The sequence below is a fragment of the Hibiscus syriacus genome, unplaced genomic scaffold, assembly GCF_006381635.1.
Source record: "Hibiscus syriacus cultivar Baekdansim isolate YM2019G1 unplaced genomic scaffold, ASM638163v2 tig00111161_pilon, whole genome shotgun sequence".
Lineage (NCBI taxonomy): Eukaryota > Viridiplantae > Streptophyta > Magnoliopsida > Malvales > Malvaceae > Hibiscus > Hibiscus syriacus.
In genome coordinates, this window is record NW_024063006.1 from 167,737 (window position 1) to 193,108 (window position 25,372).

The 25,372-nt window shown below is 35.4% G+C and overlaps 1 long non-coding RNA gene and 3 pseudogenes across 1 annotated transcript; 2 read left to right on the forward strand and 2 right to left on the reverse strand.

Moving 5' to 3' along the window:
* The first annotated feature begins 4,439 nt into the window (after positions 1-4,439).
* LOC120155067 lies at positions 4,440-15,044 on the forward strand (annotated as a pseudogene).
* Positions 15,045-15,871: 827 nt separating this feature from the next.
* LOC120155057 lies at positions 15,872-16,424 on the reverse strand. The gene is made up of 2 exons (XR_005518938.1): positions 16,286-16,424; positions 15,872-16,111 (listed from the first exon to the last, which is right to left on the reverse strand). It is a non-coding gene; the product is annotated as an uncharacterized LOC120155057 (long non-coding RNA).
* A 220-nt stretch (positions 16,425-16,644) lies between these two features.
* On the reverse strand, positions 16,645-20,633 carry LOC120155068 (annotated as a pseudogene).
* Positions 20,634-20,687: 54 nt separating this feature from the next.
* LOC120155069 lies at positions 20,688-25,151 on the forward strand (annotated as a pseudogene).
* Positions 25,152-25,372: the final 221 nt, after the last annotated feature.

Consider the following 25,372-nt stretch of genomic DNA (forward strand, 5'->3'; position numbering starts at 1 on the left):
AAAAGTATAAATACATCTTTTAAAAATTGTTAATTTTAATAGATATGTTATCTAATTCACTATGATTATATATCATTAAATATATTTTTTTATTTAAATCCTAAATCTGTAGATCCAAGCAAAGTCAAGTTAGTCCATTCATGTAATGTAAACTCCTCGGTCCTCATGAGAAAAAATTTAGACCAATGAATTTCATTTTTTTAATTTTTAATTTTATGGATTTTAATGGTAAGGAAATTTCGTTCTAAAAAGTTAATACATGAGAAATATAATTTATTAATCTGTCTTTATTATTATGAAAGTTATTTTCAAAAACAAATATCTAAAATATCATATTTTAGTTCAAATATATATATATATATTGTTATTTAAATATTTAAATATTTAAATAATCAAAAGTATGTATTTAAAGTATACAAAATTTTATCTAGGTATTTAAAGTTGACATGTTATATCGACTAAAAATATATTACATACCTAGATAAAAAAATTAGGTACCTACTTGACCAAAAAATATTTTAAACTTAGATAAAAAGATAATATTTTAGGTACCTATTTTGATAAATAGTTTAAAAATTTTCAATTTTTCTCAACTTTCAATTATTCATTTAATAATTCTAATTTATTTTATTAATAATTTTTGTGACATGACATTTTTAGTATTATTTTTATTAATATATTAAAATAAAAATTAAAATTATACCCAAACCTAAAATCATAAACCTCTCATATTAATAAAATAATATAGGTGATTTAAATAGGAATAATTTGAAACTTAAGTGATTAAATTAAAAAAATAAACTTCAATGACCAAATAGAAGTGAGAAGATAGTGAGTGATGAATGATGTAATTTACCATAAAAATACCACGTACAACTATTCTGTTAAGATTTTAACGGATGGGTACCAAAATGAAAACTAAACTAAACGTCATGTATGATTCTGAAAAACAAAATATTAAGTACGAAAACAAAACAAAAGTAATAGTTTAGGTATTAAACGTATAGCCTATCTTAAATAAAATAACAAAATAATTATTTATAAATAATAACAATAATAATTAATAGATCCCTTCACAAATCTCTTATCACTCTACTTATAATCATTTATTAATTTTATAATCACTTAAAATTAATTGAAAATATAGTTTATACTCCTATTGTATTAAGCTTATTTATAGATATAGAATTCTACATAAAATACTTTAAGAATATGATATAATCTAATATAATATCAATTTTATAGTATACATGCTTACAAAATCAAACTACTATTATCTAGTTAGATAAGATTTGTGCAAGGGCTGAGTCATTTAGTCATAGATAAAAAATGTTAAACTATGATTTTAGTCCCTGTATTATATTCAACTTAGAAAACTAGTCTCTATCTTTATTTTAGTATAATGTAATCCTCTTATTATTAGTGCATTTTTAATCTAAAGACTAGTTTGGTATTACTTTTGAAAAGTACTATAAAAAATGTTTTTAAAAGTATTTTTGAAAAATGCAGTTTAATTTTTGATTGTTTAGGATTATCATTAAAAATGATTTTGAAAAGATAAAATATTTATTTTACACATTATACTGTAAAGTGAAAATATAGTATTTGAAGATAAAAATATAATTTCACCCTAAAAATGATTTACCACAGCAAAATAAAAAAATTTGAGCTTTTGAGGTTATTTTGCAAATCAATTTTCTAACCATAATTTTAAATCAATTTTTGGTTGTTTAACATTGATTCCCGGATAAAAATTCACTTTCCAAGTCATTTTTTCTAACCATAATGTCAAATAGTTCAGAATTATTTTTGAACAGATACTATATTGTACTTACTTCAAATTAATAAAAAATAAATTTATTAATAAAATATAAAATAACTAGAAAATATATTTTTTAAAATTTTAATAGAATCAAGTCATCAGAGTCGAAACAGATACAACTCAACCCAACCAATTTTATTAAAAAGGTTAAAAATTATAAGACAGAAAGCACAGATCTAATCTAACCAAAAGCACAGCTCATAACTTCACCGAGCAAGAAAAATATATAGGAAAGATGTGGTTATAATAAGCATGGATCTGATAATTTTATATACGAAATAATTACAATATATTATATGAAAATTTATTAGAACATTTATATTCAACATCATATATAAAAAGTAAATTATACGGATGATTACTTTTACTTTCAGTTTGTATTATTTCAAAAAGTAATGATTTAATCACTTACATTATAAATTTATCTTAATTTAATCACTGATTCGTCAGTTTTCATTAATTTGATTATGTGACATATTAATTAAAAAATTAATTTTAAATTTGACCTTAAGCTTTAATTTTTTAATTTTATTCAAAAGAACATAATAATCATCTTTAAAAAAAAACCTTCTCTTCTAAAACCTAAATCTTAACCTTAAATTTATTGCTACCATTTTCTTCATTGTCCGCATTATCTCCGACAAAGAAGAACTCCAGAAAGGTTAGGTTCTATCGCAGCAATCATGCTTCCAATTGCCAACCCGGCAAGGGCACCTGCAATAAACCTTACTCCTCTAGTAGCCCGACGAATAGGATTGCACCGCAACCGTCACCGTCGCCTTTCTCATCATTCTCTAGAATTCCAATCTCAACGGTAACAACCCTAATAGTTGTTTACCTTATCGACTAAAACCATCATCGTTTACCTTATCGACTCTGATGCCATCCCTCACCCATTCTTGACCTACGCTCTCTGCCTTTACTACTTATTGCCTCACTCTTCGTATTGTCGTCCTGAAAAGACCTAACGTTGTCGTGCACCTTTCTTCCATTCCTCTAATTGCAAACTTACTACTATTACCCCCTTTACAACAGAATTCCGACATAGTTGTAGTTTTCGAAATAGTTCTCAATCTCTTCGGAATTCCTTTTCGCTTAAGATATATGGATGGTGGTTAAAGGTGACCACGACAGCAAGTTTAGGGTTAGATAAAATTTTAGTTTTTTTAAGGGTAAAAAAAATGAACTTTAGGATCTTCAGGGGTTAAATTTAAAATTAATTTTTTTTGTCAATATGTCATACTATCAAATTAACGAGAGTACGTTAATGCCTCAATCATCGATGACTAAAAATAAAAGTGATTGGTCGTGTAAGTTACCTTATATATAATTACATGTATGATTAGAAAGTTACTAAATAATTGAATTTTAGTATAATTATTTGTAGTTGTAATAAGAATATCTTGTTACGCTCTTGAATCCGTAGATGAAGTGTAAGAACTAAAATAATAATGTGTAATAATTAATGTAATAATTTTAAATTTTGTTTATTTATTTAATTTTAATTATTCAGTCCTACTAAATTGTGTCTAATTACAATTTACTATATTATTACCTATAAAATAAATAGATATTTCTCTAATTTTGGATGACTTGTGCTGCCACACTTTTACCTGCTCTCACGAAAACTCCTAAACTCTCTCTCTCTCACTCATCTAACAATTCATTAAATTAATTCATTTCTTCCCACCAACCCTTTTACATGTATAATATTATATCAATCCTAAATTATATTTTTATAAATATTGTTCTAATAATTGTCGATACAAATTATTTTATTTTATTTTCATATTAATCCAAAAATCCACGTGTAATATCATTAGTGTTATTTTTTTACATTATTAATAATATTATATGTTCATGTAAACTTTAGTAATTTAATTTAGATTTATACATCGAAGCAGCAAGACAAGTAGAAATCTATTACTGAACTATATAATTTCCATATTCATGTTATTTTTTATTTATACACATACACATATACATATACACAAGTACTTGTATATGCATAATATGAATTATTCACTCAAAATATTTTTTCAGATATTATAATTTGGGATAGACCGAAGGATATTGGATACGATTATTTTCAAAAAACTTAAATTTTCATATAATTTAAATATTTTCTATTAATAATATTTTTTTTATCAAGCTAAAGGTGATTACAAAGTAGTATCTATTTTATGTATTCTCAACCATTTGATAATGAACATTCAATCACTCTTACAGTCGCTGATGCTCGAACCAGTGACCTCTAGGAACATCAACAATTTTTTACCTTTTAAATTTTTAATATATGTTTTTAAAATTCATATCCTAATCTAAAATTTTACCTATGTATCTATTATAATTCGTCGCACTTAACCATATTAATGTCACAATAGCATGCAGATCCCAATCCAATAGAACCAACACACTTTCCAAAAGATATACAATTTATGGACCAACTCCAACTGTTTCTGAATTAGCAACGCCTTCTCTTCCCACTTACTTCATCAACTTCACCACCCAATTTCAGAAACCAATCTATTTTCAACTTTCATCGTCACTTCCTTTCCCTACAAGCAATCATCAACATTTTAGACCCGAATCTCATTATTGATTCAAACAACCATCGATGGAGATTGATGATGGAGAGCCACTGACGCCAGACAGAATAGTGATTATCCTGTAGGCTAGCTCCGACAGACGATTCACAAGAGAAAATTCGCCCAAAAACCAGAGAAAAAAAGTCTCTAGGGTTTAATAAAATATTATAAAATCAATAACTGTCAAAAGCAGTCCACAAGCCGGACTGTTATAGCTAAAAAAATCGTCTTTATTCGAATTTTGCCAAAAATAGCAAAAATCGTATTTATTCGAATTTTGCCAAAAATAGCAAAATCCCGAAAATCACTCTAAATTGAAATTCGAAATAAAATAAGCAATCTCCCAAAAATCCGGTCTAAATCGGATTTAAATTGACTTCCTAATTAACAATCGAAATATTACCATAAATAGTAAAAAATAACTAAATCTAGTGATTCGGAGGGGAAAACGGCAGAATTTGAGGTTGAAAAAAAGGCCACATGGAGCGTAGCTCAATGTGGAGAGCGTGCGCGTCGAAAAGAGCTTTCCGGATTGGGGTCTTATGCGCGATTCTGACACCTGTAGCCAAAGTTATGGCCAAAAGACTGAAACATACTCAAAACGACCCCAATAAGGAACATGTCACAATCATTCCCGCCTTTGCGCTGATCTGCCAACTCATGGTATCTCAGCGCCATCAACGTGCAATCTGACAGCTCAGCATCATCTGTCTCAGATCCCCCTGCATCAGTCGCCCCGGGTTGGAAAGAACTCGTCCTCGAGTTCAGAGTAGTGTCATCAGGATCCACAAAACAATGACTCAGGTGCTTCACATTAAAGACATCAGAAGTCTTCAAGTGACTGGGAAGTCGCAACCTGTAAGCATTATCATTGATCTTCTGCACGACCTCACAAGGTCCAATCTTCCGATCCTTAAGCTTATTATACTCACCAACAGGAAAACGATCACGAGTTAATACAGCCCAAACAAAATCACCAACATCAAAAAGTACCTGACGACGATGATTGTCGACCCGAGTCTTGTACTTGGTATTGCTCTCATGAATGGTCTGTTTCACCTGCTCATGGATACCCCGAAGATACTTTGCCATCTCATCTGCTTTAGGACTGAAACGTCCTATACGTGGAATAGGGGCTAAGTCCAACACCCCGGATGGGTTCTGACCATAGACAATCTCAAATGGGCTTAAACCTGTGGTTCTGTTTTTTGATCTGTTGTAGGCAAATTCTGCCTGAGGCAATGCCAAATCCCACTGCTTCGGCTTCGTTCCTGCCAAACACCTTAAAAGGTTTCCCAAACTTCGGTTCACCACCTCAGTCTGGCCATCCGTCTGGGGGTGGTAGGCGCTACTGAAATTCAACTGCGTTCCCAGTTTCCCCCACAGGCTCTTCCAGAAATGACTGATGAACTTAGTATCACGATCTGAAGTGATGGATCGAGGAACACCATGTAAACGCACAATCTCCTTGAAATAGAGATGGGCAATCCGGTCAGCATCCATAGTCTTTCTGCAAGCTACAAAATGAGCCATCTTGGAAAACCTGTCAACCACAACAAAGATAGAATCAGAGGCCCTTTGGGTGCGGGGTAAGCCTAGTACAAAATCCATGCTGACATCGAACCAAGGAGCTTCAGGAACAGGTAAGGGAGTGTACAATCCCGCATTGGTGAGAACTCCCTTAGATCGCTGGCACACATAACAACGGTCCACATAATGGGCCACATCACTAGTCAACTTGGGCCAATAAAATTCAGAAGAGATAAGGGCCAATGTCTTATCTCGGCCAAAGTGTCCCTCATTATGGAGTTCACTTATAATTTGCTGCCTCAATGAACAATCTGGAATGCACAATTGTAATCCACGAAACAGATACCCATTATGCAAAACAAAATCATGACGGTGACCCTCAGTTACCTCCTGAAATATCCTTCCAAAGGAAGGATCAGCTGCATACATATCTGTGAACGTCTCAAATCCTGCAACTTTAGTACTCATGGTGGTGAGAAGTAAGGTACGACGGCTCAGGGCATCTGCGACGCGGTTCAAACTCCCTGCTTGGTGCCTCAGCGTAAAAGTGAATTCTTGCAAGTATGCTACCCACTTGGCATGACGTCTACTCAGCTTGTGTTGGCCATTGATGTACTTCAAGGCCTCATGATCGGTAAACAGAATAAACTCCTTCTGTACTAGGTAGTGACGCCAATGCTTCAGGGACTGAACTATGGCATAGAACTCCAGATCATAAGTGGAATAATTTTTCTTTGATCCCGATAGCTTCTCACTGAAAAAAGCAACCGGACGACCTGCCTGACTCAGAACACCACCAATGCCAACGCCAGATGCATCACAATTTACCTCGAACACTTTGTCAAAATCTGGAAGTGCCAAAACTGGAGCCTCGGTCATCTTCTGCTTGACCAGTTGAAAACTGGCCTCTGCCTCCTCAGACCACTGGAAATCACGCCCCTTGAGGCACTCTGTGATAGGGGCGATCAGAGTACTGAAATTTCTAATGAATCGACGGTAAAAAGACGCCAAGCCATGGAAACTTCGGATGTCATGTAATGTTCTTGGTCTGGGCCACTCCAAGACTGCATCTATTTTTGACTGATCTGCATGAACACCATCAGTAGACACAACAAAACCAAGAAAAGTCACAGAAGTAGTGAAGAAAGAACACTTCTTTTGATTGACAAACAAGCACTCCGTTTTCAGCATCTCAAAAACAGCACGGAGGTGATCGAAGTGTGAAGTCCATGTCGGACTATAAACGAGGATATCATCGAAGTAAACTACAACAAATTTCCCCATAAAAGGCCGCAAGACCTGATGCATAAATCTCATGAATGTACTGGGCGCATTGGATAACCCAAAAGGCATGACCATCCACTCATACAACCCTTGTGGCGTTTTAAACGCCGTCTTCCACTCATCTCCAGGCCTTATTCTGATTTGGTGGTAGCCGCTCTTAAGGTCAATTTTTGAGAAGATCTTAGAACCAGATAGCTGATCCAACATATCATCTAGACGGGGAATTGGAAACCGGTACTTCACTGTAATTCTGTTGATCGCTCGGCTGTCAACACACATACGCCAAGAACCATCTTTCTTTGGCACTAACAGAGCAGGGACTGCACATGGGCTCATACTCTCTCGGATATAGCCCCTCTCCAACAACTCTTCCACCTGTCGCTGCAACTCTTCGGCCTCCTTGGGACTGAGGCGATATGCTGGTCGATTTGGCAAACTTGACCCAGGAACAAGGTCAATTTGATGCTGAATATCCCTCATAGGTGGTAGTCCAGGAGGAAGATCCTCTGGCATCAAGTTAGAGAATTCTGCTAGCAACCGCTGCACCTCTACTGGTAAATCTGTATCCACGTCTACTGCATTGTTCTCGCAAGGTAGCAAGGCATAGACCACGTCGCCATGCTCAATCTCATCTAAAAACCTGGACATAGAAAGCAGATTAGTATTATGGGTTACTGGGGTAGGAGTAAGTCCTTCCCGCCGGGGTGCCAACACAATCTTTTTTCCCTTGATGCTAAGGGAATATGTATTCTTCCGTCCATCATGAATGACACTGCGATCATACTGCCAAGGTCGACCCAACAATATATGACACGCATCCATAGACACAACATCACACCAGGCATTATCAAAATATTTTCTACCAATTGAAAAAGACACCAGGCATCGCCTATCAACTGTTACCTCACTGTCTTTATTTAGCCATGACAACTTGTATGGCTTAGGATGACGGTCCGTCTTCAACTGCAATTTCTGGACAACCTCCTCGGACACTACATTCTCACAACTGCCGCTGTCAATGATCATTTTGCAGACTTTATCTGCAACTGTGCAAGTCGTGTGGAAAATATTGGTTCTCAACCAATCGTCCCCTGAATCGCCCTTGGGGGTAAGTAGACTCTTGCGAACGACCAGAGTCTCATGACCATCTCCATATAGTACATCATCAGTCTCATCATCGTCATACACGGGTTCGCCAATCTCCTCATTCTCGTCTTCCACGTTTTCCTCAATCAACAAATTTTTGCCCTTTTGACTAGCAGGCTTCCTGCAATCAGTCGCCCTATGCCCTTGTTCACCACAACGAAAACATCTAATAGTAGGGTTAGAATTACCCTGCGGTGGCTGCTGAGCAGGACGGGACTCTTGAGGGCGAACTGGTCGACTGTTGTGATCGCTCCTGATCACTGGTCTCCTGTTTTGTTGTTTTTCAACAACAAGTGCACGCTGGTATGCTTCCGAAACACTCCACAATGAATGAAGGCTGAGGACATCTTGCAAGGGCTGGCGTAAACCCCCCAAATATCGCGCCACCATCTGCTCCTCCGTCTCAGATAAATCGTTCCGGGCGACCAATTGGTAAAACTCCTCCGTGTAATCATCGACTGATCGCGCGCCCTGCCTCAACGCATGAAGTCGCTGAAATAAGGTTTGCGTGTAGCCGAAGGGAAGGAAGTGGCCCTTCATCTTCTTTTTCATCTTCTCCCAATCAGTGATCTTGGCTTTGCCCTGTCTTTCTCGTGAACGTCGTAACTGTTCCCACCACGCAGATGCTCTGCCCTTGAGTTTGATGGCGATCAGTTTCACTTTCACACGATCGGGGACTTCCTTATATTCAAAAATACGCTCCACTTCATTAATCCAATCCACGAATCCCTCGGCCTGTAATGTACCAGAAAACTCAGGGAGATCGACCCGAAAACCGAGGTCTCCATGACGCTCCTCCCGACCACGGTGCTCCCGGAATCCTGCGCCCCGGAATCCTGCGCGATTGTGATATGGGTTTTCGAAAGTGGAATTTGTATCGTGATCAGAGGCCTCACGATCCTCTAAATCCTGCGCCGCTAGGCGCTGGGTTAATTCTGCGACTTGCCTCTGCAAATCCGCAATCATCACATCCTGAACGCTGCGATCACGGCGTTGGGCTTCCTCATTCGGAACCTGCTCACGACGACCACGACCACGACCTCCAGCCATTGAAACTGGTGAAATTTCCCAAGAAGATGTTGAAGCTCTGATACCAACTGACGCCAGACAGAATAGTGATTATCCTGTAGGCTAGCTCCGACAGACGATTCACAAGAGAAATTCGCCCAAAAACCAGAGAAAAAAAGTCTCTAGGGTTTAATAAAATATTATAAATCAATAACTGTCAAAGCAGTCCACAAGCCGGACTGTTATAGCTAAAAAAATCGTCTTTATTCGAATTTTGCCAAAAATAGCAAAAATCGTATTTATTCGAATTTTGCCAAAAATAGCAAAATCCCGAAAATCACTCTAAATTGAAATTCGAAATAAAATAAGCAATCTCCCAAAAATCCGGTCTAAATCGGATTTAAATTGACTTCCTAATTAACAATCGAAATATTACCATAAATAGTAAAAAATAACTAAATCTAGTGATTCGGAGGGGAAAACGGCAGAATTTGAGGTTGAAAAAAAGGCCACATGGAGCGTAGCTCAATGTGGAGAGCGTGCGCGTCGAAAAGAGCTTTCCGGATTGGGGTCTTATGCGCGATTCTGACACCTGTAGCCAAAGTTATGGCCAAAAGACTGAAACATACTCAAAACGACCCCAATAAGGAACATGTCACAATCAATTCCCGCCTTTGCGCTGATCTGCCAACTCATGGTATCTCAGCGCCATCAACGTGCAATCTGACAGCTCAGCATCATCTGTCTCAGATCCCCCTGCATCAGCCACACTCTGACTCTGTTTCCATTATCATATCGTCATCTTCTTGTAGTGCTAGCGTTGTGCCACTTTCGTTCTCTCCGGTTCATCAAGCCGCCGGATCATCACCGAATTGTCTCCTTCATAGGTTGGAGAGTGGAGGGATTTTATCGTTAGCCGGTTGGTCAAACGACGGGGAACGGCTGAGGTTCGTCGACACGGAAGGGAACGAGTGGAGCAACGTGGAAAACCGATTCGACCAGCTAGCCTACACCACATACGGTGTAAATGGGGCTCAACGGGTTGTGAAATGGTCGGATTTTGGTTCTTGCATAGGTGAGACCACCAATATGGAAAGGTTGATAAGCATGCTTTTGCCTTATGTTTTACAAATCCATTTTTGGGTTGCAGGAATGAGAGAATCTGCAGAATTCAGTAATGAGCTGCTAAGAGCATTGAGAGGAAGAAGAAGAGAATGGAAAAGGGATATTACAAAAGATGAACTTCGCCATTTCTGGACTCGCATGACCGATCCTTGGTTGGATTCCAGGATACAATTACTCTTTGACCTGTAATTACCCCATATATCACTTTTTTACTTGCATTTTTTTCCTTCTCTAAGACATTTATATCTCTTTTCTGGGCATTTCCCTCAGATGTGATAGGAATATGGATGGAAGAATTCATGAGAGAGACATCAAGCAGGTGACCATATATTGACACTATAGTTGACGTTTATTTATTTTATAACTAAAGTCCTCTAGATTTCAACATATTCTTTATATTATTTTCATAAATTTTACACCAATTTGAGTGTTGTAAATTTATTTAATTTTTTTATACAATAGTTAAACTATTCATAAGTTGGAGATTATTGTGTGTTTAAGCACGCTCTATCCTCAAGAACTAAGTTAGGTTGAAACTTCATGGAACAAATATAAATAGTAATAAAATGAGGATTAGAGTCTAATTATTAAGTTATTAATTTTAAAATTAAAAAATTAGGGAGTTAGGGTCTAATTTACTTAATTTGAAATTGATAGTGAAGTATTTAAACTGAAAAATTGATGGTTGGGGCTTAATTTGTATAGTTTCAAAACTAAAAGGAATCTAAGAAGCAATTTATCTCAAAAATTGAGAAGCCACAGTTTAATTTGCCTGGTTTAAAAACTAAGAGGACTTCAAAATTAGTTAAACCTTAAAATTGAAAGGAGTCAAGATCTAAATTATCTAACTTCAAAATTAAGAGGATTAAAATAGTAATTAAACCTGAAACATTTGGGGTATGGCTCCTCCCACTGTATATGGTGACTCTTTCTCCTGTATGTTATAATCACAATGGTGTTAAAGAGAAGTAAAACTCGGCTGGAATTTAAAATTTTATAAGTTGATGAACAAGTAAAATCATGTAATATTTGTATTTTGATTTGGACAAAAATGGTAGGTAATATCGTTGATATGTCCCATAAATAAGTTGTCAATAAAGCACAAGGAAGCTGAAGAATACGCTGCTTTAATCATGGAAGCCCTTGACATTGAACATCAAGGCTATATTCAGGTATTTCATTTCATTCTCATTTTATTACTCTTCTAACAGTTCAAGAATGGGATTATCCATTTCAAAGAAGTTGATATCTATGAATTGTTTAATTTAGATTTAGATGATAATGGTGATTTCCTTTTCGGTTTAGCCATCGGATCTTGAAGCTCTTTTCAAAGCACACTTACCAAAAGGCTCCTCAACCATTTCATATCAGAAGAATCGTCGTCACCATCATCAAAAGCAAGTCTCTTTATCAAAGGCCGAGATATTGTTTCGTTCATACTGGAGACGAGCATGGATAATTCTGTTGTGGTTAATGATTTGCTTTACACTTTTCACATGGAAATTCATCCAGTACAGTCATCGCTCAGCCTTTCAAGTCATGGGGTATTGTTTATCCACAGCCAAGGGAGCTGCCGAGACCTTGAAATTAAACATGGCTCTCATTCTTCTACCCGTTTGTCGAAATACAATCACATGGCTGCGCAAGAATCCAGGGTTTAACTCTGTTATTCCCTTCAATGACAACATCAACTTCCACAAAGTAAGTCCTCGCTTTCTTCGTATATCAATTGTGCAAGGATTGTCGGATTATGCTCGACTCTGATATAGTTCGACAATCCTTGCATCCAGTTAGAATTCTTGGAATTATTCAGTGTGGGAAAGCTCCATTTTGCAGCTAATTGCAGGAGGAATAGTGATTGGTGTTATTCTCCATGGGGCACACATCTGGCCTGTGATTTCCCAAGAATTAGTGGATCAGATCGTTCGGTTTTTCGACAAACTATAGCCAGCTGGATTCGGGTACCAGCAACCGTCGTATTTACAGATATTGGCCACAACTGAGGTTGCAACGGGGATTACCATGGTGATCTTAATGATGATAGCATTTACATTAGCGACCAACTGGCCTCGACGCCGGTCTCCGGCACTTCCTCGATCCATCCGAAAGTTCACTGGATATAATACGTTTGGTATTCCCATCATCTGTTTGTTCTGGTGTATGCTTTGCTCATTGTTCACTCAATGTTCCTCTTCCTCACAGATAATTTATCTGAAAAAACGGTAAGAATCTTATGAATCTATAAGATTGTTTGTAATTTTATGTTATGATATAACTCATATAAGTCGTTGATTTCCTAAATATTGAAATTCCATGCCATTTTACTTCAAATATTCATACCAAACACTCATATATAGCATTTGTAGCTGAGTTACATAGCTATAGCAAAAGAGAGGATTACTATAAAGAAGCATATTACTATGTTGCTCCGATTCTTTATTTTTCTTAAAATATTTATATCGGAGTTTTTAAAAAATTGTATTCGTATTTGATTAACTATGACATGAGTTGTGATGTTAAGAATGTTCTTACATAGACATGGATGTACATTGCCATTCCGGTTTACTATATGCTGGAGAGAGGATGATTCGAGCTATAAGATCAGGGTTTTCTGAAGTTAAATTCTTGAAGGTATGCTTCATATAACGCAAGTTTCTATTGATAATCTGGTCCGTCCCTAAATTTTTACAAGTTCACACAAGAAAGGAAGATTAATGGAGTAGATCCTGAAACACTGAGTAGGATTGAATTCAGACGCATCTCTTTTTATTTGTTTGAAACGTTTTCTCTCCGAAATATGCATATTACCACCTTCATAAAAATGTTAAAGAAAAATCTCTTTGTTGTTTCTGAACACCATTTGCAGGTGAGCTTATATCCGGGGAAGGTGTTGTCTCTAAAACTGCAAAAACCACAGGTTTTAGGCACAAGAGTGGCATGTATATTTTCATTCAATGCCCCCAAGTTTCACCCTTTGAATGGTAAAACATGAGTTGATGTATATTATTATGATATTTTACAAGCTAATTGTTCAATGCTATTCTGCACCACCCTGAATGATATTTGGTTATCAGGCACCCATTTTCCCTAACTTGTGGACCAGAAGATGATTACTTAAGTGTGCATATCAGAACTCTTGGGGATTGGAGCTATCAGCTATATGGTCTCTTCCGGGAGGTAAATATTACTATTCGAATTCGAATGTGAGTTTAAAATACGAGAATATATGTATAATGTACGAGTATGTTCAAGTTTTACTATTTTATTTTCCATTTTTAGGCAAAAATAACAGGACCAAAGCAGCACCCAAAAATCTATATGATGGACCATATGGAGCTTCTTCTCAAGACCACATTAAGTATGATATTGTGGTAATGGTTGGCCTTGGCATAGGAATCACACCTTTCATTAGCATCCTCAAAGATATTGCTACCCGCCTCAACAACTCCACCATTAATCATGTAAATAACTTCCACCCTTTTCTGTTCTTCAATATCTTCTTATTACAAATATCGAGTGTTCGGTACAAGTACGTGTTTGACACGGATAAGGCTTTTTTTTATATATAACTTGTTTGAACATTTGAAGAATCATATTCGAGTCAGAATAACATAGCAAATGAACTATGTTCTTCGATTGACTACAAGTGTTGTGAACATAATGTAGGCAGCTTGTGGAGAAGGCAGCCTTGAGAAGACACCATTCAAAGCTTATCTTTATTGGGTTACAAGAGAACAAAGCTCTTTTAATTGGTTCATGGATGTTATGAAGGAAATAGCTGAAGCAAACGAAAAGCAGGTGAGAATCTCTAGTCATTCTTCATCCATCATCTAAAAAACCAGACCGGACGGTCCATTGAACTTGTTCCATCAAGAGCCAATGTTTATGAGAACAAACAAATTAAAAGCGTGTATGCAAAGCCAGTTATTAGGCTTAGACTGTGTTTGATAAAATATCTATTTGTTTAGTCTGTTGTAGAGATATCAATTTCCTAACCAGTGTATATCAAGAGGGTGATGCTCGTCGGCTTTCATCACCGTTATACAATCTCTGTATCAAGCCAAGTATGGAATTGATATTATCTCTCGAACTCCGGTGAGCACGAACTCGATCGGACTTGGATAATTTATGTATTTATATTATGTTAATATCATATATTTACAAAAACAAAGTTTTGTAATGTCAAAGTAATGAGATTTTTCAGGTACACACACAATTTGGTCGACCAAACTGGTTCAACATCTTCTCAAAACTGGCTAGGAGACATAGAGGGGCTAGGATTGGTAAGAAAAGCTCATATAATATCTATATTACTTATATTCGAGTGCGAGTATCATATATAAATATGTATCCGATACGCTATTTCTTATTTTTAATGAATCATATTTTTTTTAATACAAACATGAATTTAGAAGTGAGGTTTTGGAGCAGGCGTTTTCTACTGTGGACCAAAGGCGTTAGCCAGAGAGTTGGAGAAGTTGTGCACCAAATTTTCCACCAAAACCAACACAAGATTTGTGTTTCACAAGGAGTATTATTAGCATTCTTATGGCGTTTTTCTTTATAATTAATGTTTTCTTGCAAACTTCAACGTGAAAATATAAATTCTTTGTACAACATTTAAACTAGAAAATGGATATTTTCAAGATCAATATGAAAATTTTAAAATACGTAAGAGTTTATGTTCTTGGTTGGTATTCTTCTAATTAATACACAACAATTTGTATATTTGTACGGTAGTCAATTCATGTACTATTATTTTTTTTAACATAACTATATTTAAGAAACCATGCATTTTACTTTAAACACGTTAATATTGCATTCATATATTTTTGGGTAAACTACCTCTTTAGTTACTAAACTATAGGGTAATTTTATTTTGACCACTAAACAAAAAAAATCATTTAAGTCAATTAGCTTTCAATTTGATTTCAATTAACTCATAGATCGTGAACTGTTAGAATTGTTGACATGACAAATAAGTAAATTTCTATAACGACATATATGATCCTTATTATTTGCACATTCTATCAATTTGATCTTACTTTTAAAATCTAATTAAAATTTTAATAATTAATTAACAAACTCTGGCTCAGTTATCGGAATACAATCAACAGGTAATTTACCCTCACATTTTATGTATTTTAATTATTTTCTGTTTCATATTTGTATTATTTAGTTTATGTTGTGCTTAAAACAAAATAGTGGGGCTGATATTGGATATATGCATTAAACAAAATTTACCATCCCCAATATTTTCATTCGCAATCGCAAGGAGTTGGAAGAAATACCAAAATAAAATCAAAGCGGATTTATTTTAGATGAAAACATCCTTCCAAAAACATAGAATTGTCCTTGTCAAAGGCTGTTGAAATTTAAAACCATCACAAAGTACATTAATTCCCAGAAAGGAAGATGTATTACTGGGGGGATTATTTAAGTACCTCAACAAAACATTCAAAAGGAAGCACCTCCACCATGTCCAGAGAAACAGTACACTGATTTTTTATTTCGTCACTATCGGAAAAATATTTGAAATCAACCCTCCAATGCTGATGCTCCGGATATAATCTCAATCAACTCAGTGGTGATCGAAGCTTGACGGGTTCTGTAACACACAAATACGACCAACACATATCTACTTCAGCTATGAAAAAGCAGTAAAAAGTTATAGCAACTAAATGAAGTTCGATAACACATGCCCAAGAACAGAATAATAATCAAGTGTAGAAACCGTTTCACGTGAAAGTTCACGTTTATAAAAACAAGAGAGGCACGAGACCTGTTATATGTAAGAGTAAGGCGATCAAGCATATCGCCAGCATTTCTGCTTGAGCTATCCATAGCAGACATCCTTGCCCCTTGCTCACTACAAGCATTCTCCAAAACCGCATTGAACATGACCTGGGGGAAATACAAAATTCTTTTTAAGGTAAATTACAGACTGTAGCAATTAGCAGCAGGCACATAGCAGTAGATAAGGAAAAGGGGAAAAATGAAAACAATAAAAAATTTCATATTTTTGGCAGATTTTTTACTAGATAAGGTTACTTTTAACTCAGAAATCAAAGGAATATTTGTATTAATGAATAGCACATGGAATGAGGTTTTGTCATCATAAAACAGCTCTCAACAACCAAGAGTATCATGTCAAATTCACAAATTTGAAAAATGGGATTCATTTATTAAGTTATAGTTCATGACATCACGGTATGACTTCCATGCAGAATAACAAGAAATAAGGACGCTTGTTTCAAACAGCAGGACATACCAGGAGAACTGGAATTCAGCCAGATTTTGAAGTATTTCACCCTTTGTCTCACCACCCTCAACTTCGTAGTTGTCTAGATCACCAAGCTTTCCCCCAGATTCAGCTTCCCTTTCAACAATCTATACAAATAAAGCAGCAAGAAGAGAATATATAGAGCAGCGCCTAACCAGGGAAAAAATATTTATCAATCTGAAAATTCCACTCACTTCGGGTGATAATACAGTTGACACTGTTGGTAGAAATGAAACTACAGAGTGAAACTTGTTGAAAACAATCCTCAAAGCATCAAACTCCACATTCTTTAAGATCTCATCAGCAAGAACAGAGACCTGAAGGTGAAAATATTTGTGAGCATGGAGAAAAGAAATAGAAAATTTGCATAAAAAAGAGATCCATCTATCAGAAAATTCCATTTCATTCAAGTGATCGATGGGCTAAGACAGTTAGCCACAACCTCTACAACATTAAAAAGAAGCCAGATATTTATCAAGGTAAGGTGAACAAAATATTTGTATGTATGGAGAAAAGAAAAAGAAAAAAATCCATAAAAAAGAGATCTGTATATCAGAAAATTCCAGTTCATTCAAGAGATCAATGGCTAAGACAGTCAACCACAACCTCTACAACACTAAAAAGAAGCCAGATATTTATCAAGATAAGGTGAACAAAAGAGTGGATTGAGGGAAGTCCAGATTATAGTCTTCATTTGATGTTAGGTGATTGGATACTATTAAGTTAAAACTGATATAATGTGTTAATGTTTTGTTTCCCTTGGTCTAGAATTTGAAACCAAAGGTTAAAGGTTAAGACAGTCAACCACAACCTCTACAACACTAAAAAGAAGATTAGTGTGTTAATGTTTTGTTTCTCTTAGTCTAGAATTCGAAACTAAAGGTCCTTTAAAGGTTCCTTCCATTATTATAATTTACTTCATGTTTAGAATTTCATTTAATCAATTTTAATAGCTACTACTTTGGAAATCAACTCAGTGTGAGGAGGATATCTGAAAATCAATAATGTACACACTAGCTTGTTCAACTGATAAAGAAAAATTGTATGAGGCCTAAATATGAAGATATTCCTAACCCTAAATGTGAGGCCTTTAACGTCTTTAATGCGAAAAGTGAGGAGATCTAGTGTTAAGCCTGAATATTATCCTCTTCTTATTTTTGTTTTTAACACTGTCGGATTAACCATCTATCATGCAAATATCAACCCTACCTTAAATTACTGTGATGGCTACCATTCACTTCCCTAGGCAGCCTGTAGATTGAACCTTTATTTGTGTTTTCACCATCAAAATGGAGCCTCTCCTTTCTAAATCAACAAACATTAATTATCTCAGATTATCAAATTTAGGGTTCTTGCCAATCATAGATCCAGATTTGCCCTGATATAGCATTTTCTGGACTGAACCAATAGGGAACAGTCACAACCAGTACAATTACTTAAACTTAAGATGTTGCATCAACATATCCTGTTCCCAGGAGACCAAAAGAAGGCCTTAATGAATGAATCAAGCATTCAATCTAGCTATCAAATTTTCAACTTGTATGAAAAGGTTCTCTCATTGGGAAACTGTCAAATGCAAATAAAAGCACAATAACAGACCTGAGTGTAGTTCAAAGGATTCTTGCAGCTCAGCTATGACCAACTCAATGTCCTTCTTAGAGTCACGGATCAATTGAGCCTTAGCCTTCTCTCCCAGAATACATTTTGTTTCTTTTCAGGGCCTATGCGGATAAAGGTATTAACTCATAAGAAGTCCCAAGAGGACATCAACTAAAGAACACACAGAAAAAAAGCAGAAAATATTAAGTTGCTTTAGTGATATACCGGAGTTCAGCTTGTGGACCCCTTGCTTATCTTGACTGATGTCGAGTTAATTCCACCACAAAGACCTTTGTCAGAAGAGATGGTTACAACAACGCTCTTCTGACATCAACACCTAACAATGTGACAAGAAATATTAATAAAATGAGGCTGAAAAATACATTTTAGATACATATAACCGTAAAAGATTATTAAACAATATAGCAGAGGTATAAACAAGATGGTAAACAGTCAAAGGCTCTATGCCCTAAATTCAAAAGCATGTTATGTATGGTTAATTAACAGATCAAAGTTAGAACACTTCCCATTCTATGTTGCTTCAACTCTTCATTTTCCTTTTAAGTATTTAAGACCAACACTTGTGTCCAACAAATTTTCAGACATGGGCATTGGGATATAACCCTCCAAGATGCTTCCAAATATATGGAAAAATTTTTTAAAAAAATTGGGCATACCCATATCGAACACTCCTATATTCGACACTCACACTTTAGTTACTCTTTAGCATCCAGATTTGTAAAACTTAAGTTTATTCGCTACTATGCATAAAACACCACTCTATTTTAACCTGAACCAAGTAATATTAGTTATTAACTGATCAAGCAAGGTATTATTGATACAGAGCCAGTATTTAATAACCAGAGCCTCTTTTAACCAAATAATGCATATCAATATAACACATGATTTTCAAACATAGGTGCTATAAACTAAGAAGCATTTATAAAAGTACATCTTGTCTGCAGAATTGTTCTGTCAACAATCAAAAACCAAAGTTACATTTGCATAAACCTTCTAGGGAGAGTGTATGATGGAAAACTAAGCCATTGCATCATATAATTGACAACATGAACACCAGTTCAACATAAATGGGAGAGCAGAGCACAAAGTGACAATTAACAACTTGAGATAACAAACATTAGGAAAATGAAATGAGAATGCAACCAAATTCAATTGAATTTGAATTTGTTCAGTAAAGGGAACATATAAGAGGCTTGTTAGAGGACATACTAGGTAGATCGCCAAGAAGTGCAGTAAATGGCTGCCAGAGGCCTCGGGAATTCTCAGCTTTAGTTTGAATTGCTCTCAACTTTGAGGCAGCAACCATCTTCATAGCCTTTGTGATTTTCTGAATATTCTTAACACTCTTCATCCGGTTTCGAACTGCATAAATAATTGATCATCACCCATGTTAAAACCTTCATCAAGAACTCTGACCCTAAGAGAAAAAGTAACAAGCAAGTATATAAAACATAATATTGAAAAAAAAACAAAGAGAAAATCAAACAAACCCTACCGATTTGAGTTGAAATATAACGAAAACCAATCCGACCCTCATCCCTGTCATCCAAATTAATTATTAGTAGTTCACAACATATCAAAAAATGAAATTGCAAAAATAAGAATTTCATTATAAATCCTACAAGGTTCAATCAAAATTTGACATATTCATATTTTCTCATTCTTTTGAGTAATTGAACACGCCACAATACCAACCGTTTAGCACAATTCTAGACATATTCAATCGCAAAAGAAAATAAAGCGCCATTAAAAAACCCGAAAGTACATTATGCAAAACTTTAATTTGTTCAGAAACAGTGGGAAATCGAATCACTCTAAAAACGCGAAATAGAAAATATCTTCCGTTCGATTATCAAGAAAGCAAAGAGAAACAAATAGCATTCGGGTCTTCAGCTAGAGAAATAGACAAAAAAAACAAAGATTTTTTACCTGGTTTGTTAAACATTGAAGAAAAATCAAGGAAAGATAAGTAAAATGCGAGATTGCATGAAATGATGAGTTGAGAGATCGGTACTCGTGAGAGGGAGCGAAAGGAGAGGATCGGACGGCCGTGACTGGGCGGGAAGAGATCAGAGGGGCGAAACGTCTCCCTTCACGTCTGAGAGCAGCCATCGCCATTGCTTACTGATACGGGAAAAAAACCCTAGAAAATCGTTGCTATTGTGGATCAATGCTATTCTTTTTGTTTTTGCTTTTAGGTACTCTCTCGCAGAGCGGTGTTTTACTGCTATTGGTTAAATTGAAAAACTTTACTTTGAAAACAATAATAAAATTCAGAATAATGCGGATGCGAAGGATTCAAGCAAATCCAATACGACACCGTTTTCCAACTCAAGTTACCTGGTTAAACGAGTAACAATCCTAAGATAAAAGACATATTAGTTTGTAGTTGGATTTGTTCTTTATATATACATTTAACACATTTGAGATGATATATTGTTTAAAGTTTTTTAATTATTTTACAATGAATGTTTATATATTGTATAAACGATGTTTAAACTCGAGACTTTAATGAATAACAATAAATCTTTTAATCACTAATATATTAATTTGTAGTTGGCTTGGTTACTTTATTTTTAAATTAATTTTATATTAATAATTATCAAAGATATACAAATGTTTTTATAAGTTATAAGTTCGAAACTAATCATTAATATTTGACTAAATAATTATGTGACCTTTCATTTTTTTAATATTTTAATTATAATGTTTCAATTTTAAATAAAATATCTTTATTTAGATAAAATTATTAGTTAATTATCTAATATATTTGATTAAATTCCCTGGCTAAGCCTTGCTCCTTCATCCTGGTGGGCACAATTTTGTTGGCTTGATTTCATAGGATGTGAAACATGTTATAATCCAATTGGCCAAACAAAAATAATAAAAAATATTATTTTATTGTTGACATATTTAAAAAAATATTAAAAATTATCACGAACGTTTTGTTATATTTTTAAAAAATTGAAAGTTTAGGTATTAAAATGACAAAAACTGATAGTTTATGTACGAAATGAATAATTTACCCTATCAATAATAAGACCAAAAATCACGTCTCCTGAAATTCCTCTCCAAATTCCACCGATAAATCAGGTAAATAATAACTCCTACTAGTTAATTTGCTGCGAATCTCCTCCTAGCTTTCTTGCTCTTTTTTTTTCTTTATCTGTGATTTGTTCATTTCTATTTTTTCTCCATTTTTCGTTCTTTTTTGGTGAAATTTTGTGTATGAAATAAAAAGTTTGGATTTTGTACATATCATGTAATAGTAGGGGTTTTTTTTGTTTCTGGGTCGTTTTACTTTTTTATGATTTAGTCAAAGCATACAGGAAGCCCTCAGCTACTCAGCTTTTGGTTCTTTACACCTTTTCCGATTTGCCGGAGCAAATTATCATTCGGCTTTGATAGTCATTTTGCAATCGGTGCGCCTTGCTCCTTCTAAAATTAAACGGTGATCAAAATAAAAAGAGGCAGTAGCTGAGTGGTTACTCGTATAGTTTATCCTAAAACACTTTAGGGGAAACAATTCGGCTGATGCAATAGGCCCTTTAACTACCATTATTTCTGCTCTTCGTAGCCTGTTGGTGTGAAGGAATTATCCATCTCCGAAGATATGCTATCACCATGTCTTCCCCTTTGCAAGAATATGTTTAGGTTTTCATTTTCACCCACCAAATTCTCAGAACTTACTACTCTCCTCTTCCCCGTTTCTCACATGCAATTTTCCTAAGCCCAAGGCTTCTAACAAAAGACTCGGAATCCACAGCCAGAATCGACCCGGTAATAGCCACAACAACACAAACCCCATAGGGAAAGTGACAGTGAAGGGAAAGAAAGAGAACGTTTGGAGTATTGATAATGAGAGGGCGAAAGCTGAGAAAGAGAAAGGGAGAGAAAAGTACAAAGCAGAGGAGGAGGAGAAAAGGAAGAGAGTGGTTAGTGATCGGAAGAAGAAGATGGGAAGAGTTTTGGTCTCTGCTGCTATGTTAATGGAAGTAGAAACTGTTCTACAAACTCAGGTATTTATTTACTATTTCTCTTATATTTGTGCCTTATGAATTCGTGTGGAAGTGGAACAATTGATGTGAACTGTTAATAAAATTCGCCCTTTAATATATATACGGAACAATATCTCGATATGATTGTTGCTGGGAACATGGAGTGGCCCATGACTTCAATCAGAGCTGAAGTCAAGTTTCAGATGTGCTTTACTTGTATATTACTTTAGTTGTTGTGTTGGAGATATAGATGATGTGCTGCGGATTTGACATGTTTGGAAGGGTTTAGTTCGAACCTGTTCGAAATGGATAATTATGGTATTTGGTGCTATGCTACTACAGTTTGTTTCAATTACAATTACAACTTCACAGTTTGTTTCAATTACAACTTATTTGAGGTTATTTTTGGAAGCTGTTTCATTGCTTTTGGCAATTCCCTCCACTCGTCCCAAAGTAAAAAACGAAGCAAAAATTGACCTAGAGTTTGCATGGCTTCTAGTTGGTCATGAATTTTTAAGTTTCCAATTGCTAGCTATCAAATATGATTACTTTTCTTGGTGCTTCAATTATATATTTCTTAATATCCAGCACCGGCATGAAGGTTCTAGTTTTTTAGCTCCCATTGGAATGTACTAATCTCATGTTTGATGCAGAATTATTTATGGTTTGCCTTTTCCATAAAGAAACTTGAGATTTGAGAGCCATCAGAAAGGGGGAATGATTTCTTTATCAGTATAAATGGATTATTTGATCAAGTTGTTTCTTTGGTTCTTATGTCTTGTTTCAGGAACCTGTAATCAAACCGGCATGGAATACATTTGCTAGTAGCGTGAGTGGGATATGGAAGGGGGTTGGAGCGGGTTTTCTCCCATTACTGCTGAAATGGAGCCAATTGAGATTGGAAACAGGAACGAAAACCTATATGACTGCTACGTGCTTACCCATGTTGAGGCAATTTTTCCTCCCTCTGGAAAGACCTCTGAATCCATAGGAAGATAAATTGGGTTACCTGATCCACATGGTGAAGTTCCAGAACATGTTGGTGTCAGCCTTGGAAATATGGAAGAGTCCAGAGTCGAGAAAGCAACTTCGCCACTGAAAGAAAAAGCCAGTGATGGTACGACAAATCATGTTTTGCCTAAATTTGGGTCTTTTGACTTGACAATTGTGATGTGATGGAAGAAGATGTCATGGACAATGAGCCTGGTCTTGTTTCTTTGAGGTTAGTTTATTCATCTTTCTTCAGTAATCGCTATAAAACCATGACTGAGAGCGAGACTTTCATTCAATGCTGTATTGCTGTGAAGAAAATGATTATTCAACCTTTCATTTGTTTAGTTAGCCATTTAGTACTTTTTTTCGTAGAAGAAAAGTGGATATGAAATCTGATTGTCGAGAGTAGACTATTGTTTACCGCTCCACTAGAAAAGATTTGTTAGATAATTTCTGAAATGATGAGTGAACAATTCATTAAATTCTACATTTTTTTTTAGTGAATAAATTAATGTCTTCCTCTGTTTTTTATTTGATTTCTGACATTTGTTACTTGTTGGTCTAACTGTCAACTCACAGGATGGATCTTATTCCAGAGGCCCCCTTGATATTCCTGTTGGTGAAGTTGATGACTCTAATTATTACCTTTCTCCAACTTTAAATTGAACAAGTAAGTTTTCCATGCCATGTTTGTTGTTTTTTCTAAGCATTATCCAATTTGATTTGCTCTGTGCATGCCATGTATTTATTAAAAAAAAGTGTCATTTTTCTTTTCTTTTCCAAACTAGGCCAGCAAAATCAGAGGAATCGATTCTGTTAGTACATAATGCATGTTGTTGACGATGTGGAAATGTCATTTATAAATTGTAAATGTTACTCTTTAAGACTCGATCTCTCATATTTAGGTAATTGTGCCAAACTCTGATGGTATTAATATTTTTGAGATTTTCTGGATAACCTGTATTTGAACATGTGATAGCATTGTTTTAATTAATGCAGGGCTGGTGGAAGATATGTTTTTTCGTTTTTCATTTTGTTGCTTACTACTGAATTCAGCTCGATTCATTGTGCAGTGTTTGGTCAAAGGTTGCCACAAAAGACTTCGATTGTTCATACAATGGAGTTTGATAATGGGGGTTCAGATGTACAGTAATGAGAGTTGCGTTTATGAAGAAGAGTGGGTGAGTCCTGCACATATTCGTGAGAAAAGGTATTCTTTTATTACGTCTCTGTTGTGATCTTTATGTTTGCGTGTTCTATAATTCTTTTGCATGATGAAACTGATTTCATGAGTTTATATGTAGTTTGAACGGTGATCCAGAGTTTGATTTGAAGCCATTTTCTCAACGGAAAAGAACTAGACCTTCAGAACTTGTAGGGCTGTGGAAGGTGTTTGAAGTTAGTGCCACTCCGATATGGTGATGATACTGTAGCTGTAGAAAGCAATGGTGCCCCTTGTGCTTACCTTTGCATGGAAACCTTAAAGAAGAGGAGCTTGCCCGAGAGTTCAAGCTACTTTAGAGAGGAAGAGGTGCTAGACATGCAGGATGTTACAGTTCTTTGGCTGCCTGGCGTGTGACGAGTTATGTCGATGTCAGTAATGATGGCACCCTCACTATTGGAGTTGGATGGTACTCGGATGAGGGGATCAACCTGTTATGGAGCGAGATTATGGTATAGATGGGAAGCTGAAGGAAGTTAGATGGAAATCTGAGGTCAAAAGAAGGTGGGCAGACCCTGGTCTTGTAATATGAAAGTACCTAAACTTGTACTATCACTTTTTGTAATGATAACTTTTCGACGGGAAACTTTATTGTTAAAAGATAAGATAAAATGAGATTAAGAACTAAAGGGTGCGTAGGTATCATGCCATTGCAGATGAATCGTGTTCCTACCCCTTGGGGTTTAATTAATGTAGCTTTAAAACAACAATTCCTTCTTGGGTTTTTAAAAAATAAAAATCAAACAATAAGCC